Raw genomic sequence first — 8,093 nt, 5'->3', positions numbered from 1 at the left:
GAACCATGAGAAAATAAACTTCTGTTGTTTAAGCCTCCCTCCCAGTCTTGACACTTTGCTATGGCAGCCCTAGCAAGCAAATACAATACAGTAAAGCCTTGATATAATGGGCTAATTTGGGTGAGGGTGTGTCTGTGAAAGCTGAAAGTCCGTTATATAATAAAGTAGGTTTTCCAAATGCGTATGTTAAAAAACTGACAAATTACTTAGTTTACCTGTTTTTACTTATGTGGATACATTTGTGTAGTTAAAATTAAGTATGTATGAAAAGTTTAATTTCACAGAAAAGTTTTCTATATGTATTACAGTAATTTTAAATTTATAGTGAGTAGGTCTAGTAAATGCGTACATTCACCAGTCACCCAGAGTAAACAGATGCACATGGCTGGGGCGTGGCTCAGTGCACAAGGGAATGTGGGCTGCAGAAAGTCACATCACAAGACAACAGAACTAATTACTGAAAGCAACGAGGTGTGATCATGTGCTCACCATTCCCCAAACTGTTTACAGTGATGACTTTTGGATTTAAATGTGTAGACTATAGTTGTAGATATGTAATATTTATTTATGTTGGCGAAATTACTAGTGTTTTTTTCCAAAATATGGTCTATTCAATAAAATTTGTTAAAAATAACAGTGAATTGCCATAGCCAGTTTGGCTCAATGGTTAGAGTGTCGGCCCTCAGACTGAAGGGTCCCTGGTTCAATTCCGACCAAGGGCACCACGCACTTCAGTTGCAGGCTAAACCAGGGCACGTTCAGGGGGTAGGCCAACCAACTGATGTGTCTCTATCACATCAACATTTCTCTCTCTTTCACTCTCTCTCTCTCCTTTCCACTGTCTCTGAAAAGCAATGGAAAAAATATTCCAGTGAAGATAAAAACAAAAAAACAAAAGAAAACAGTGAGCAGAGATTGAAGATGGCAGCGGACTGAGAGGAAGCTACACTGACACTCTCCCTGGACCAAACTGGAATTACAACTAAAATACAGAAAAACCATCCTAAATAATCAACTGCAACTGAAGACGAGCTGGAGAGCACCTCATAACCAAGGAAGAAAAGAGGGGACCACATAGAGACTGGTAGGAAGTGTGGACACAAGAGGGCTGGCTGGGCTCCCACAGGTAGCAGCTGAAGGTCCAGAGGGAATATCTCAGCTATGGGGGGTTCCCACTGAGGACTCTGGGACCTAAACCCCAGGCTGGGCTTCCTAGCCCAGAGCACCAGACCTGAGACAGGTGCCCACATAACATCTGGCTGTGAAAAGCAACTGGCTGTCTGTCTGCCAGGGAGAGACGGCTGGAAATGCAGGCACCCTCTTAAAGGGTAAATTCACAAAGTTTCGTCCGCAGCCACTCACCTTGGGCTCTGGCAGAGGGAGGGCAAAGTGGACTGGAGCTGTGTGGGGAGAATCTAGGGTTGTGGACTCTGGAGATAGAGTTCAGAGGGCACCCCTCTGGGTTCCTGTGCTGAGTCATTCCTTCATACTGCAGAGGCAGACATTTACCTTCCAAGCAGCTTTTGCCTGAGGGAGAAGCAATTTCCCCACCGTGCTGGAAAACCTCTTGCTCTACTCTGTGGTGTTTCTATAGCCTGAGGCTCATTAAGAGAATCAGATTAATCAGCCTGCAGGCAGAGGCAGACTTCAGAGTGCTTTGAGTCTTTGCCTGATCTGCTTCTGGACCTGGGCCTTGGAGAAGCAGATTTGGGGGTACATATTGGTCCTATCCAAAGGCATCCAGCCCCAAAAAAGGAGACCTCAAGCCGTGGGTTGTTGATAGCTGCAAATAGCGTACTCAAGGTCAGTAACAAACAGCATCTGACGCTGGTCTGCACTAAAGACCATCCAAAAAGACGGAGAGTTCTAGCAGGTTTATCTAATACGTAGAAACAAACCCAAGTAAGCAGCCAAAATGGGGATACAAAAAACAAGCCCCAAATGAAAGAACAAAAGAAGTCTCCAGAAAAAGAGCTCAATGAAATAGAGATAAGCAGTCTATCAGATATAGAGTTCGTAATACTGATTGTAAGGATGCTCAACAGCATGAAAAATATATGGAAACTATGAAGGAAATTAAGAATGACATAGCAGAAATAAAGAATACATTGGAAGGAATAAAAAGCAGATCAGAGGAAGCTGAGGATCAGGTCAGTGAATTAGAAGACAGGGTAGAAAAAAATCAATCAGAGATCCAAAAAGAAAAAAACAATTAAAAAACAGGAGGACAATCTAAGGGAGCTGTGGGACAACATGAAACATAACAATATTCACATCATTAGAGTGCCATAGGAGGTCAAAAGTAAGCAAGGGTTAGAGAACCTATTTGAAGAAATAATGGCAGAAAACTTCCCTTACCTGGTCAAGGAAAAAGTCACACAAGTTCAGGAGGCACGGAGAGTCCCAAGCAAGAAGGATCCAAAGAGGCCCAAGCCCAGACACATCATAATTAAAATGCCAAAAATTCAAGACAAAGAGAGAATATTAAAGGCAGCAAGAGAAAAGCAATCTGTTACCTAGAAAGGAGCTCCCATAAGACTGTCAGCTGACTTCTCACCAGAAACTTTACAGGCCAGAGGGAATGTCATGGAGTATTCAAGGTAATGCAAAACAAGGATCTGAAGCCAATAATTCTCTATCCAGCAAGGCTATCATTCAAAATAGATGGTGAAATAAAGAGCTTCCCAGACAAAAAAAAAAGACTGAAGGAGTTTATCACCACCAAACCAGCATAGCAGGAAATGTTATAGGGACTGCTATAGTTAGAAGTAGAAATAGAAGCACTGCAAGAAATGTTAAAGTGACTGCTTTAATAATAAGAAGAAGAAATGGAGAGAGAAACATAGGCATAAAGAATTAAAATGGCAATAAATAAGGACCTATCAATAATAACCTTAAGGACTTTAAGGGAGAGGTCAACAGTAATACAGTCATAGTCATGGACTTTAATACCCCACTGACTTCACTGGATAGATCTTAGCAGACAAAAAGTCAACACAGAAATAGTGACTAAATGGCACACTAGATGAGATAGATTTAATTAATATTTACAGAACATTTCACCCCCCCAAAGCTGCAGAATATACATTCATCTCAAGTGCACATGGGTCGTTCTCAAAGGCAGACCACATGTTAGGACACTAAATCAGTCTCTATGAGTTCAAGAAGATTGAAATCATATCAAGCATCTCAGATCACAAGGGCATGAAATTAGAAATCAACTACAGTAAAAACATTCAAAAACATTCAAACGCATGGAGGCAAAATAACATGCTATTAAACAATGAATGGGTTACCAATAAGATCAAGAACGAAATCAAAAACTCCCTGGAAACAATTGAAAATGAACACACAACAACCCAGTATCTATGGGACATGGCTAAGGCAGTCCTGAGAGGGAAGTTCATAGCACTGCAGGCCTACCTCAAAAAGCAAGAACAACTGTCTAACCCTACAACTTAAAGAATTAGAAAGCTCCCCTGTGACGCCATCTGGACCAGGGCTTTTGTTGGCTGGAGTTTTTTTTATTACTGCTTTGATTTCATCAGTTGTTATTGGCCTATTCAGGTTTCCTGATTCTTCCTGATTCAGTTTTACATGATCTCACTCATATGTGGAATCTAATGAACAAAACAGACTGAGGAACAAAATTGATCCAGAGACATAGAAGCATGGAACAGACTGAGGATCTCAGTGGGAAGGCAGGGGTGGGGGAGTGGGTGGGGAGAGTTTAATTAAAGAACTTATGTGCATATATGCATAACCCATGGACACAGACAATAGTGTGGGGAAGACCTGGGGGGCACGGATGCGGGGTGGAGGGGATCAATGGGGAAGTAAAGGGGGGATATCTGTAATACTTTCAACAATAAAGATAAATTTAATAAAAACAGAAAACAGCGAATTAATAACAACAAAATAACCTGTTAATTTAAAGATAAGCAAGTATTGATTAAAAGCATTTTAAAATTAACAGGGTGTTAATTTTCACATATGACAAACAGACTGGAAATTTTGTCCATTAAATCTGAAGTCCATTAAATCAAGACTCACAAAATCGAGGGTTTACTGTATAGAAATTAAATTATATAAATATAAAAATATCCTTTAAAACATGTGTATACATGATAGCCGTGTATGTGAGTACATACACACATGTGTATGTCTATATATATATAATCTCTATATCTAGGATTCTATCTCTGTATGTATAGCCTTGCATGAAAACTTCAATTTTTCTCCATTGCCACAGAACAAGATCTTACTCCTGGAATTTGGGGTTCCCCTTTCCTCCTGAGTCCCCACCACTCCAGTGCTCCTCCCCAGCACAGCCTCACCCCCTCACCGCACCTGTCTCCTGGGGGTGCCTCGCCTCGGCCTGCCCCCGGAATGAACTTCTCACCCTGGCGGCTGCGGAAGCTCCCACCAGCTTTCCTAGAGAACAGGAGTCACTTCCCCTCTATTCCCTCCCAGCGCGCGTACACACCCCTCTCAAAACACTCCGGCGGGTGCTAATTACTCGCTTAGGGGTTTGTCTCCCAGCAACAGCCTTAAGGAAGGACTGGTCCCTCCTCTGCAGCACAGGCGGATTTCAGGATGAAGAGGGGGCAGCAGGAGTGCTCCCCACCTCGGGGCAGCCTGCCTGTGGGTGTGCTGGGGGAGTCAGCTCCCGCCCCCTCCAGAGGGAGAGCAAAGGCACAGTTCTGTGCACTCCTCCCCAAGGGGAGCCCAGCTGACTGGACAAACAAAAGCCCCGAGTTCAAGGACGGCAGACAGATTGCAGGAGCTCTGGACAGCAAGTTGGGCATTTAAAGCCAAGCACAGTGGCTTTTGGAGATTAAATCCATCACAGGTTTGCTAAACTCGAGGTGAGCCAATAAAGAAAGTACAGGGATCATCACTACCCTGCAGGCAGCCCGGTGGGCAGGGGCACGCGGGGGCCGTAGTGCAATCAGATCCACACGAATGCAAGACACGCGGGCTTAATTTTTCATTTGCAATCAAGGCCACATCGCCCCCCCTCATAGTCCCAGGAACTCCGGTCCTTCCTCAGGCTCCTTTCACAGGCCACGTTGCTGAGAGAAGGGAAAATTATTCAGAGATAATGGTGCTGATTATGGGATGGCAAGTGGTTGCGAAGTGCCACCAGTGCCTGCAGAAGGTGAGCAGGAGGGGCCCAGGGATAGCATTCCCAGTGCAGGGAGAACCGCCCCTGTCCCTTGGCACCCTGGCTGGTCCCAGGGCTCCTATGCCCCCTAGCCCCCTGGAACTGTGCCGGGAGTCATATGTCCCTTTCCTGAATGGGGGCTCGTTAAGCCCCTTTTTCCCGTTATTTCATACCCACTCTTCTTTTAATCCAAGAAAATGAACAAAGAGAGTTCTAGCATGCAGAGAATTCAGAGGATGCAAAGCAGGTGGGATTATGGGAGTCGGATTCGGGAACCAGAGGAGCTGGGCCCTGGTGCCCCACCTGCCGCAGACTCCCCTGTGTGAGTCTGGGCGAGGCAAGTGCTCCGGACTCACTGCTGCACCTCCAGGTAGGAGTGGCACCCTGATCGCTGCCTGTGGTGCTGCACGGCCTGGAGGAAAGTCTAAGCTCCTGAAGAAACACAGGAGGAGGCCTGTGCTTCTCAACCTCTCCTGGGAAGGAGACAAAGGAAAATCAACTTGAGTTGCAGCTTGAGGGGCTCAGGTTAGACCTAAAGAAGATTCATCACAAAGGGGAGTTGTTGAAACATGACATTGGGTACCACAGGAAGTTTCGAAACTTTCTTTTCTCTAGAACTGGAAAGAATCGCATCAATGCCTGAGTCTGGGACAGACTGTGTGTGCCTCCTCTAGGGGGGACCCACCGCCCCTGAGCTTCCTGACCCGACCTAAGGACTTAATTATCAAGCTCTCCTGCAGGCTGGATGCACAGCTGGCGCTCTGGACACTGCTTCATTTAACCCTCGAGTCAGCCCCAGCAGGTGGGTGCGCATCCCTAAAACAAGCACACAGAGATTTGCGACTTTGCCAGAGTCACCACTGGCTCACGTGGGAGTTGAATCTGAACCCAAGTCTGGCTGGTTTCAAAAGTCATACTCCTCCCAAGGCACACTGCCTTTCTGGCTAGAAGGGAGCAGGGAGGTGGGCAGGGATGCTCTGAGGGCATTTTCTCGGTCTCAGATGTAACTGCTCTACTGAAGGAGCCACATTCATGGCAAAGTTGGGGTGACTGACATCTGAGAAGCAGGTCCTGCACACTCATTTTGCGAGGTGGCTGCAGAGCCCTAGGCTGGGGCTGTGGACATGAAGGAGAGGCCTCCCAGCACTCTCAGCAGCAGGCAGGAAGTTCCCGGACCAGGCTTCAGAGACTGCAGGTGACAGCAGCCACCTGTGATCAAATATTCTCTTTGCTCCTTTGTTGGGCTTGGAGAATTGCCGCCGCCAGGCCCTGTGATGCCTGACAACATGCAGGAGCAGACCACCAAGTCCTGGGAGAGAGGAGGGACCGTCAGCCCTGGAAGGACTGGGAGGGTGGCTGGGCCCTGGGCAGCCCCACTAGTGGCCCTGGGAGCCTTCAGTGCCTCCGTGGCTGCCGGACCCAAGCCCCGCCCTGCCACTCTGACCACGAGAAGCTCCCCGAGGTCACATGACTGCCAGAGAGAAGAGCCCACTGCCCCTGCTTCCTTCAACCCACTAGTTCCCATAAGAACACAAGGCTGAAATGCCCCTGGATGCTGACCCCAGGCCAAGGGATCAGAGGCCTGGCTGCAGGTGAGCAAGGGGACAGGGCAACTGGAGACAGACAGCAAGGGGCACCTCCCCGCCCCCCCAGGGGCTGGCTTTGTGTCTTGGGCACAGGCTCCTTTTATCCTCAGTTTTCGCATCTGTGACTGGCCACAGCAATAACAGCTCCCTGCCAGGGTCGTTAGGAAGGCTAAAGGAGTTCGTGCATCTGAAGTGCTGGGAGCTGCGCGGCCACATGGTCAGCACTGTATAAGTGTTAACTGTGATTGCTGTCACTTTGTCACCCCACTACTGCTACTTCAAAAACGACCACTATGAAAAGATAGCGGAGAGATCAGTACAAACGCAGGAGCAGAGAACCCAGCCTGGCTCTAAAGCACCAGCTGCAGGGAGACAGAACTGGGGACCAGGGCCACCAAGTGGTCCAGGTTTGGGCACTGAAAAAGTCCCACAAACCTCCTTATTTCCCGGCAAACTGAGGTGGTTGGTCATCCGCATGGACAGGCACCTCTGAGAAGAGAGCAGTGGGGCTCACAGTCAATCGCAGACTCTGGGCTTGGCATCCACCCTGCTATCCCTCCCTCCCTCCCTCCCTCCCTCCCTCCCTCCCTCCCTCCCTCCCTCCCTCCCTCCCCCCTCCCTCCCTCCCTCCCTCCCTCCCTCCCTCCCTCCCTCCCTCCCTCCCTTCCTTCCTTCTCTTATTTTACTTATTTAGCCTCGATTCTCCTTTCCTCCCCCTCTTGATGTGCTTACCTGGAGGACGTTTGGGCATCCGCACACATGAAAAGACAGAAACCAGAGCCAGCTCTTAAGAGATTGGGGAGAAGCCTATGAAATTACCGGGCAGGGCCTGGAGTCTGGAAGGGGGCCCAGCCCAAAATGGTTGATTAATACAAAAGGTTCCTTTGGGGAAGAAGGGAGACAAAAATTTTTTCACCAGGTCTAAGCTCCTTTGGGTGGCCCTGAGGACACTGGAAGCCCTTGGCTCCCCGAGGTGGCTGAGAGGGTGGAGGGTGGAGAGGGCCTAGAGCCCCACCTCCAGCCCACGCCCCCTTCCTCCCAGCGGGGGTTCACTACCTGCTGATTTCATAAAGCTTCCCTGGCCTTCGAGATGGACTCCTCCTTGCTGTCCAGGTGTCTGTGTGTTTGTTTAAGAGAGAGGGGAGACGAGAGCAAGCAAAGGGCCCAAGTGCGGGAAAGAGGGGACAGGTGTGTGTGTGTGTGTGTGTGTGTGTGTGTGTGTGTGCAAGAGGACAGGTCTGAATGATAAGATCTGTGAGCAGAGCTCTGGAGCAGTTCAGAGAGGCAATTAAGTGAGGGGAAGGGAGAGCAGGAGAGGGAGGGCAGGGAGGGGATGCTAG

The sequence above is a fragment of the Miniopterus schreibersii genome (assembly GCF_964146895.1).
Source record: "Miniopterus schreibersii genome assembly, chromosome: 12".
In the NCBI taxonomy this organism is placed as follows: Eukaryota; Metazoa; Chordata; class Mammalia; order Chiroptera; family Miniopteridae; genus Miniopterus; species Miniopterus schreibersii.
This window is presented reverse-complemented; position numbering follows the sequence as displayed.